This window comes from Procambarus clarkii, chromosome 49 (genome assembly GCF_040958095.1).
Source record: "Procambarus clarkii isolate CNS0578487 chromosome 49, FALCON_Pclarkii_2.0, whole genome shotgun sequence".
Taxonomy (NCBI): domain Eukaryota; kingdom Metazoa; phylum Arthropoda; class Malacostraca; order Decapoda; family Cambaridae; genus Procambarus; species Procambarus clarkii.
In genome coordinates this window covers 16,181,157-16,191,696 of record NC_091198.1, presented here as the reverse complement: position 1 = coordinate 16,191,696, position 10,540 = coordinate 16,181,157, and the positions used below count along the sequence as shown (strand labels likewise).

Genomic DNA, 10,540 nt, shown 5'->3' with positions numbered 1-10,540 from the left:
TGTGTGAAACTAATAATGACAGTTCGAGCAGCAAGGTACTGCCGGGGGAAGTCAAGAAGAAGCATGCGTCTTGCTAAAATCAAAGCGGGGATTCAGCAGCTTGTCAAAGTCCTCTTCGCTCGAGTAGTAGAAGATGTACCTTCTTGCCCGACGTCTTTGAGGAGCTTTAGAAGAGCGGTCTAAGCACTAACCCAGGACTTTGAACCTTAATTTAATAATAATTTTATCGTTAATATATTCAATACAAAAAAACAATACAAATATTTGCATTAATAAACATTTAAAGACAAAATAATTAAATAGTCCTTTACATTAATTATATATCTTATTATCAGTAAAAAAAGAAATAATTAATAAGAATGGAGAAGGATGTGCAAGTTACCGTCTCGAGTAGAGAGAGAAAACGGGAGAAGTCATACCGGTGAGCTACCCTATGTATGATTTGCTGTTCACGGCTCCTAGCCTATTGACTCTTGCGTAATTTTGACGTGCTGTGGACGCACACGTCTAGTCTAGAGAGGCAGTAGGTAGTAAAAGTAATTTATGCCAATGAACAAGGAAAGATTTAGAAGTTGTTGATTAATTTTCAGCTGGTTTGATTACTTGAGTCATTAAATAATTTGTTATTTAATATTACATATAATTTAATGCTAATATATATATATATATATTTAAATACCATACAATAAAGTACAGCGGAACTGTTTTTTATTATACAAACTCCTGGAGGTCTCGTTACGCAGTGTGTATAAAAGATAATACCAGATAAATCTTTCTGTTTGTATACGAAAAGGTAAATGTTTGTTTTCTCGTTGACCATTAGGCATAAATATGTGGAGAAACCTGCTAACAGGAGCTTCCATCTGATGTCATTTATAATCAATGAAAGAAAATGATGTTATGTATAATCAATGAGAGAAAATGTGAGTAGCCATTTTTTTTAATTTTAGGGATAACTGCAGTAGAATTCTATCGCGACTTAAAACACGATAAAAATGTTCAGATCCTGAGCTAGAAATTCGGCGATTAGAAAAAGAGTTAGATATGTTAGAATTTATAGCTAGCTTTTGATTTTCACTGTAATATTTCTTCTGCTTGACAAGCAGTGATGAGAGAGGTATGGCATCAGTAGCATCACTCTCACAAGCCTTATGCGATGCTGTCTCTGTGGGCAGAGAAGATTTGCGACGTGGAGCAGGAAAATTCACTCGATTCGGTTGGCTGGGCATGTGAAAAAAAAAGTGAAAGAATTCTGGGAAGTCCTGTAAAAAGCATGAATGTTCAAGCATGAATGAATGAAAAAAATATTCAAACTATAAACATTCAGCTTTGTATCAATTTAAATACTCCAATTTTAGGTATTTATATATATCCATAACATATGTATGGTGTAAATAAAGAAACGAGGCTTTTTTTTATTAAATGCAGCCAAAGCCAAATAACTGATTACTCTGTTAGTAATGAATTAATTAACTGCCTTTTCTCATCCTATAATTGGACAAGAATGTTAATTGGTTTTTGTCAACTTATGTGGAAAGATATTAAGATAATATATAGTATGCTTATCTACCATTCTCATTGTGTGCATACGTCGAGAGGTGTACCCTGCTTCTCAGTGTATATACATTGCATATATATATATATATATATATATATATATATATATATATATATATATATATATATATATATATATATATATATATATATATATATATATATATATATATAGTTTGTGAGGGTACCACTTCTGGTGCCAATGTGGGGACCCATAGCCTCGGAGAAGAAAATAAAAAGTATTCAGAGGAGACCTTGTGGTTTCTCACTGAACACTAATATTATCTTCTCCTACCACCCCCATTCTTTTGTATGTACACATATATATTTACTTTATTTGAACTTTGTTACAAAAAAGGAGTTACATATGGGTTACAAAGATGGTTATCATAGGTTGTCGAGTTCCTCCAGCTCCTCAGATGGCGGGCAGGAACCCTGGATACAGTGCGCATTTCCCCTCTGTATCGCCACACTGAGGCGCTGGAAAAGAAAGCTTGCAGCTCTTGGGTCCCTTGTTGTTTCAATGAGCCTAGAACCCTAGAACCCTGTTTCAATGAGCCTAGAGCCTAGAACCTATATATATATATATATATATATATATATATATATATATATATATATATATATATATATATATATATATATATATATATATATATATATATATATATATTTATACATATATAAATGTATATACACTCAGTGTATATACATTATATATACATACAGGGAGTAACTGTTCGTAAAATGTAGGGATATGGTGCATTCCAGCTTGACTAAACAGATTTCAATACCTTGGTCATACTTTAAGAATCTAGGCCATGTAGTAATTAGACTCTGTCGTCAATATCAAAAGATTTTACAAGTTGTGAAGGTTGTAGGAAATGTTAGAATGGTTAAAATGATGAGAATTCCTTGCGATGATTTAGTGGCTCAACGTCCCAGTGGCTCGGTTCCCGACCAGCCCTCCTGGTTGCTGGACTGGTTAACCAGGCTGTTGGACGCGGCTGCTCGCAGCCTGACGTATGAATCACAGCCTGGTTGATCAGGTATGCTTTCAAGGTGTTTATCGAGTTGAATGTATGTATGTATGTGTGTATGTATGTATGTATGTATGTATGTATGTATGTATGTATGTATGTATGTATGTATGTATGTACCTTGCATGCATTAAATCTTGTGTTGACAATGTTGGACTTCTGCTTATTTTATCGCCTGAAAGACAATAAAACATTTTATTGATTTTTTTTATTTTTTTTGTTCCTAGAATGTGAATTAGTTTTTTGTGAGTGTGAGTTAGTTAGTTTTTTGTGAATGTGAGTTAGTTAGTTTTTTGTGAATGTGAGTTAATTTTTTGTTCCTAGAATGTGAATTAGTTTTTCTTTACTAACACATTTTGGTACATCTGCATTTGTGCAGCTGTCCCAGACTATACGAAGGGAAGTACAGAGTTTGTCAAAAAAACTATATCTACGTGATGTTAAAAAAAATATACATCCGTTATTTAAATTATAAAATCTACGGACTCGGGGCTGACGATTTCATAACCTTAGACTTCGTGAAGGAAGGGCATTGGGGGGGTTGTGCCCCCCTCTGGGAGCCACTGGGCCTACCCCCCTCCCCTGATAAAATCGCCATTAACCCTAGAAAATTTAATCAGACTAGCGCCGTACATCTGATCTGCAATCTTGAACACACAAAATCTATTATAGATTTGTGTTGCAGAATTTTGAGAACAGAAAAATAAAATGGGGAGACAAAATCAAATAAAAGAAATGAATGAAATCGGGAGAAAAATTAAATAAAAGAAATGAATGAAATCGGGAGAAAAATCAAATAAAAGAAATGAATGAAATCGGGAGAAAAATCAAATAAAAAAAATATTGTAATTGTTCTAGGTTAACCAGTTTATGTTTGGGGGGGGAGAGGGGGTGGGTGGGGGGGGAGGAGGGGGGGGGGGGGAACAGGTGTCATCAGATACAGAGATCACACTAACGTGATGCATCAAATGAACAACCCCTTTTAACCCTGTCGTAGCTCAGTCGATTAAGGCAGTCTCTGGGATGCTCCCGGACGCAGGTTCGAATCCTCGTCACGGCCCATGAGGATTTGTTCAGTTGTCATCAGGCGTGTCTGCTCGTTCAGGTGTGTAGTGCCAAAGGTCATGGGGCTCAGTCCCTGAGCCCATTATGTGCTTCTGTAACCCTTTCCACTACCGCCCACAAGATGGGTATGGGGTGCATAATAAATGAACTAAACTAACTGTTAAGCTGGTGTCCCCAAATGGGTCTACAGCCAAATCTTGTGGTTATTACAAGATATTCTTGTTTTGTTTATCTTGGGTACAACCGCTTGTTCACTTGAGTAAACAATGAGTATGGGGGGGCCCAGGGGGGGGGGGACGAGATGGCACTATGAGGGGGGGGGGTGTCTATGGTACTTTTCTGCTGGGTACTATATGGTATCCTGATACCATACCTGAGTGCCAAATGATTCATGCAGCGGTAAGGCCCTGTGGCGCACTGGCTCCGCATCTCGTAACTCATTTGGACTGGGTTCGAGTCCCGGATAGGGAGGAATACTAGGAATTAGCCAACAAAAGGTAGACATATAGTCTTTGTCTCATAAGACAGAGACATAGTGGCTTCATAGTACCCATCCATGTAAACAAAAAATTACAATATGATAATGAAGGAATAAATACTTGTTCTCACTTAACCTATTAAGACTAAGATAAAAGGTCGATCAGTGACCTTTCAATAGCTGACCTGCGCGAGTACATGTACTATCCACTCCCTCCGCGACAGAACCCCATAAGCCAGCTGTGTCTCTTGGCGTACTTTGCTCTAAATTCTCGATACAGTACACATGCTGGGAAGGTAGATAGATACTGGTCCTCCTCCCCCCCCCCCCCCCCCCTGGCCGCTCGCACTAGACAGTACTCACCAAACGAGTGAAAAAACAGCAATATCTCTCTCTATTGAACCAATTCGTTTGGGGACGATGCATGTAAGGAGGTTTTACGACTAGTTTCAATGTGGGAAATGGAATTATAAAGATATACTGCAAGTAGGGGAGGGAGGGTAGATATTATAAAGTAGATAAAAAGGGGTAGTGTAGTATGTATGCAGATGGTGACGCAGGCTGGAGCTTTCTCCCCACCAAGGTAACAGCGCGACATAAGACCCCAAGATTCATCGCCATATCTTCACTACGTATATTGTCCTTTTATTCAATATTTCATCGATGAATCAATTTATACAACCAAGGCAGGGGACTCCTGGTCAATACTTAGGAACAACCTGACTAGTTTAGAGTTGTAAGTAGTTTAATCGTACGTGTTATAGTTATTGATTGTGATAGTAATGAAGGTGAATTTACCCAATTACCACCATCTATCTATAGTGGTCATGTAGAGAACAGGAAGCCAGGGGGTGGTCAAATGTACATGTATGGACATGCGAGTATAACACAGGAGATATGAATATAGTTTTAAACATGTCAACTCAAAATATAATTTGAAAAAATGGATATAAATAAAAAATGTTTTTTTGTATTCAATAAAGACCTGGGATAAATACTGGTTTGAAAACAGCGTTGTCGATTTATAGAACCAATTACCAGGCAGGATAATAGACGCGGAATCGATGGATAGTTTAAAACGTTGGATAGATATATATATTTTAGTTTGGGAGTTTATAAACAGCTGCCTCGTATAGACCAATAGGCTTGCTGTAATTTCATTGGTACTTCTACTGGCAAGTTTACTGTGATCCTTATATACAATCTGTGAGGGGAATAGGATTCAGAGACCACAGCAGATTTTAATGAGACCTCAGTGGATATTTACTATCCAACGAGGTGTCATTAAATCATTAAATTAATTCATTAAATTAATCCTACTCCGATTAATCTTTGACCATTGATCCAGACACACACATGCTTAACGACATTGACAGGTAGTAAGAGAATAACTTTGCACCTAACCTGTTAGTTAATTAAAACTAACCATGTAACAGTTGTTACCGTGTTAAATGGTAACTATGTAGCTGCTTATGATATCAGGTTACACATTGTATATATATATATATATATATATATATATATATATATATATATATATATATATATATATATATATATATATATATATATATATATATATATAGATGTACTTGTTTCTACAGCAGTCTACATTTTGCGTCATTTAGATCCCCTAACAAGGTGAACTGCTAGAGCTAATGGTCATTAAGCCATCATCTCTAACATCATCTACTCATTTTGGACCCTTCACACTAATGTCTGAGACATTCCAATGCTGTCTCGCGATGTCTTCCCGACCGTCTATAAGTGGTTGGGCACCATTCCTTCCCCCGTCCCATCCCAAATCCTTATCCTAACCCCTTCCCAGTGCTATATAGTCGTAATGGCTTGGCGCTTTCCCCCTGATGTTCCTCTCGTGATGCCTTGTCTTCTATCCTCTTGGTTTCTCGGGATAGGTGTTGGCTTTGAGTCAGGGGATAGGGGCGGTAAGGATTCGTAGTCCTCAGTTTCCGGGTTCGATCCCCGGTGGAGGCGGAGACAAATGAGCGAAATGTTTCTTTCACCGTGATGCTCCTGTTCACCTAGCAGTAAATAGGTACCTGGGAGTTAGACAGCTGCTACGGGCTGCTTCTTCCTGGGGGGGGGGGACAAAAAGGAGGCCTAGTCGAGGACCGGGCCGCGGGGACGCTAAGCCCAGAAATAGCCTCAAGATAACCTCAAGATAACCAGGGTGAATGATAGGTTCGTGTGGTACTTCCCTATTAGTGACAATGGGGGAGAGAGGTCTAGCTCTCCTCCTACTAGCCTTCTAACTTTAATATTACGAAATTGAAATTCCTAAATTTTACCTATTTTTTTTTACCTAAATTTTACCCAGAAAATGACCTATTCTGACGTTGAATTATTTTTGGTTTCGAATTTGGCATTTAAATTTGTGGATGGAGCCGGTCGGCCGAGCGGACAGCACGCTGGACTTGTGATCCTGTGGTCCTGGGTTCGATCCCAGGCGCCGGCGAGAAACATTGGGCAGAGTTTCTTTCACCCTATGCCCCTGTTACCTAGCAGTAAAATAGGTACCTGGGTGTTAGTCAGCTGTCACGGGCTGCTTCCTGGGGGGTGGAGGCCTGGTCGAGGACCGGGCCGCGGGGACACTAAAAAGCCCCGAAATCATCTCAAGATAACCTCAAGATAACCTCAAGATGGAAGTGGTTTCAATTACTTTCTTTTACAGTATATCTCGCTGGTTCACAACCCGTGCAGGGTTCGAGTATTTTGGGTTGTAGGGGCAGTGAAATGGCGTTTAGGTTGTGGGTTATGGTGGTTGTGGGTGCCGAGGGTTTTTTGGGGGAGGGATTGGGGGTGGAAGTGGTGTTTTGGTTGTGAGTTGATGGGGGGAGATTGGTTTCTGGATGGGTTGTGGCTGAAGGCTGGGTTGTGGGGGTAGAGGGCTGGGTTGTGGGGGGCCAGGGTTGTGGGGGGGGGTAGAGGGCCAGGGTTGTGACAGGGGTAGAGGCTAGAGGGCCAGGGTTGTGGGGGGGGGGGGGGTAGAGGGCCAGGGTTGTGACAGGGGTAAAGGCTAGGTTGTGGAGGGCCAGGGTTGTGGGTGAGTAGAGGGCCAGGGTTGTGACAGGGGTAAAGGCTAGGTTGTGGAGGGCCAGGGTTGTGGGGGAGTAGAGGGCCAGGGTTGTGACAGGGGTAGAGGCTGGGTTGTGGAGGGCCAGGGTTGTGGGGGAATAGAGGGCCAGGGTTGTGACAGGGGTAGAGGCTGGGTTGTGGAGGGCCAGGGTTGTGACAGGGGTAGAGGCTAGAGGGCCAGGGTTGTGGGGGGGGGGGTAGAGGGCCAGGGTTGTGACAGGGGTAGAGGCTAGAGGGCCAGGGTTGTGGGGGGGGGGGTAGAGGGCCAGGGTTGTGACAGGGGTAGAGGCTAGAGGGCCAGGGTTGTGGGGGGGGGGGGTAGAGGGCCAGGGTTGTGACAGGGGTAGAGGCTAGAGGGCCAGGGTTGTGGGGGGGGGGTAGAGGGCCAGGGTTGTGACAGGGGTAGAGGCTAGGTTGTGGAGGGCCAGGGTTGTGACAGGGGTAGAGGCTAGGTTGTGGAGGGCCAGGGTTGTGGAGTAGAGGGCAGGGTTGTGGGGTAGAGGGCAGGGTTGTGGAGTAGAGGGCAGGGTTGTGGGGTAGAGGGCAGGGTTGTAGTTGTAGAATATATAAATCTTTAAGTTCAGGAATGCATCTCTAAATAGTGTTCACAGTACCATATAACAACACCATTCATATACATAAGTAACATATAGACCATTTACCGATAACTATATGTTTCATATATAAGATAAAGCTACTAGGTAAAGTTAGGTAAAGTTACGATATATCAACTTTGTGGCTTAAAAAGGAACGAGAATACAATTCCCCTTCAAAGGGCCGTTCCTGATATGATAAGATATGTTCCAAAAATCAACAAAATTATCCCTTACTCATATCGAAGACAATGAGGGGCCTCAGGGCAAAGACCCCAACACACCATACATGACCATGTTCATCTCGGGACCTTCAAAATAACCGTGCAAAGTGAAATACATCAGTTCAGATCACTTCAATATATAGATTCAGTGTAGACACACACCAGGTAAATCGTATAGCGCAGTAGTCTACGTCGTCGACTCTAAACCGAGGTTTGCGGATTTAGTTCCAGGGCAGGATAGACAGATTAGCACGTTGACTTTCACCTAATGCCGCTGTTTACCTAGCACTAATTAGGTACCCTGGATTTAGACAATTATTTTGAGTTCTTTCTTGGCAAAGACCAGTAGTTGGCTAAGAGGGACCTCGATAATATTAAGGACAACATGAAATGTATTAATAAAACAAATACAATGTTTTTACAAGATTAAATTGTACAAGAATGTATGAACTCATATATATAAATATATAAAAAAAAAAAAAAAAATTAAAATAGTCACTCTGGCCCTGGTAGAATACGTTTTCTTTTATTCATAAAAGAAAACGTAGATTCCAGATCTCAGAGAGACTGATGAATAATACAAATAATTCATTGTATCGAGGGACAGTCAGGCAGTGTGTATATACATATTAGGCTCATTTCGAGGTCCCCTAAAAGGTTGAACTACTGACCTTACCCAGGATATAACCCCATAACAAGCTACTAACTCCTGGGTACCTGTTTATTTCTCACTCACAAATGGCTTACACATGTAAGAAAGGTAAGCCCACTACGGGCTCACCATAGCCCGTGCTACTTGCCCCGCTCCTGTGCCAGGTAAGTCCACTACGGGCTCACCATAGCCCGTGCTACTTGGAACGTTTTGTTCCCCGTAGCTGAATCTTAAACAACAACAGGCATTATATCCATAATTTACTCACAATCCAAGCTGAAAACATGAGTAAAATACTGATTGTGATACACTAGAGTACGACTCATGTCCTTGCACCAATCATAACTCTTCTCTTCAACAAATCTTTCTAAAAAAGTTTATTAAATTTTTCCTAATTTCCTTTATTAGGGGATGTACTTAATATCCCCTAGGCAGGCGATGAGTCACAATAACGTGGCTGAAGTATGTTGACCAGACCACACACTAGAAAATGAAGGGACGACGACGTTTCGGTCCGTCCTGGACCATTCTCAAGTCGATTGTGACTTGAGAATCGACTTGAGAATGGTCCAGGACGGACCGAAACGTCGTCGTCCTTTCACCTTCTAGTGTGTGGTCTGGTCAACTTAATATCCCCAATTTTAAGTACAAACTTGTTCTAGTAATTGAAAGTGCATTAGTTCGATTAGTGAATTTTGAAGAAAACGGCCGTATATGCAACTTATAATTTTCAAATTCCCCCCATTTTCTGTGGGGCATTGATTCCACATTGCAAAACAGTGTCATACGAATACCTTGAGGTTACGTTGAGATAGTTCCGGGGCTTACTATCCCTGCGGCCCGGTCCTCGACCAGGCTTCCTTTTTGTTACACATCCCCAAGAAGAAGCCCGTAGCAGCTGTCTAACTCCCAGGTACCTATTTACTATTTCTACCAATTTATTTCCGCCTCCGCCGGGGATTGAACCCGGAACCTTAAGACTACGAATCCCGAGCGCTGCCTACTCAGCTGTCAGGCTCCAAAAATAATTAACCCCTGGTGGGACTCGAACCCACAATCCTTGGCTTAGGAGGCCAATGCCTTATCCATTGGGCCACAGGGGCGGATTTTGGAAGGGGGAAGAGAGTTGGCAACACTGTTGGAATTATAACCGTTGTTAAAACATTATTATTATAAATAAAATAAAATAAATGTTTATTTAGGTAAGGTACATACATACAAGAGATTTTTACAAAGATTGGTGGACTTATAGATAGAGCTAGTACATACAATGCCTAAAGCCACTATTACGCAAAGCGTTTCGGGCAGCAAAGGGTTTCGGGCATTGTATTGTAAGACGTTGCCAAATTGTGTCCCTTCGAATAGACGATTTATTACAGCTAATGAGCACAGTAGTTACCTTTAGTTATCTTGCCTTACTTTTCGTTACCTTGCGTTATCTTGCTTTAACTTTCGTTATCTTGCCTTACCTTCCGTTATCTTGCCCTAACTTTCGTTATCTTGCCTTAACTTTCGTTATCTTGCCTTAACTTTCGTTATCTTGCCTTAACTTTCGTTATCTTGCCTTACCTTCCGTTATCTTGCCTTAACTTTCGTTATCTTGCCTTAACTTTCGTTATCTTGCCTTAACTTTCGTTATCTTGCCTTAACTTTCGTTATCTTGCCTTAACTTTCGTTATCTTGCCTTAACTTTCGTTATCTTGCCTTACAGTGCAAATAAGATTTGAGAAAAATGTTTCAAAGACAATTTTTTACTTAGTCAAGTCAAAGTTAATTTTGCCCTACGTTTCCAAATATTCATTTCCATGCGGATCATTTAATGCTAAGATATATGT

The 10,540-nt window shown here is 40.8% G+C and overlaps 1 non-coding gene across 1 annotated transcript; it reads right to left on the bottom strand.

The window, feature by feature from the left end:
• Window positions 1-9,735: 9,735 nt before the first annotated feature.
• On the bottom strand, window positions 9,736-9,808 carry TRNAR-CCU (transfer RNA arginine (anticodon CCU)). The gene has a single exon. It is a non-coding gene; the product is annotated as a tRNA-Arg (tRNA).
• Between the last annotated feature and the right edge of the window lie 732 nt (window positions 9,809-10,540).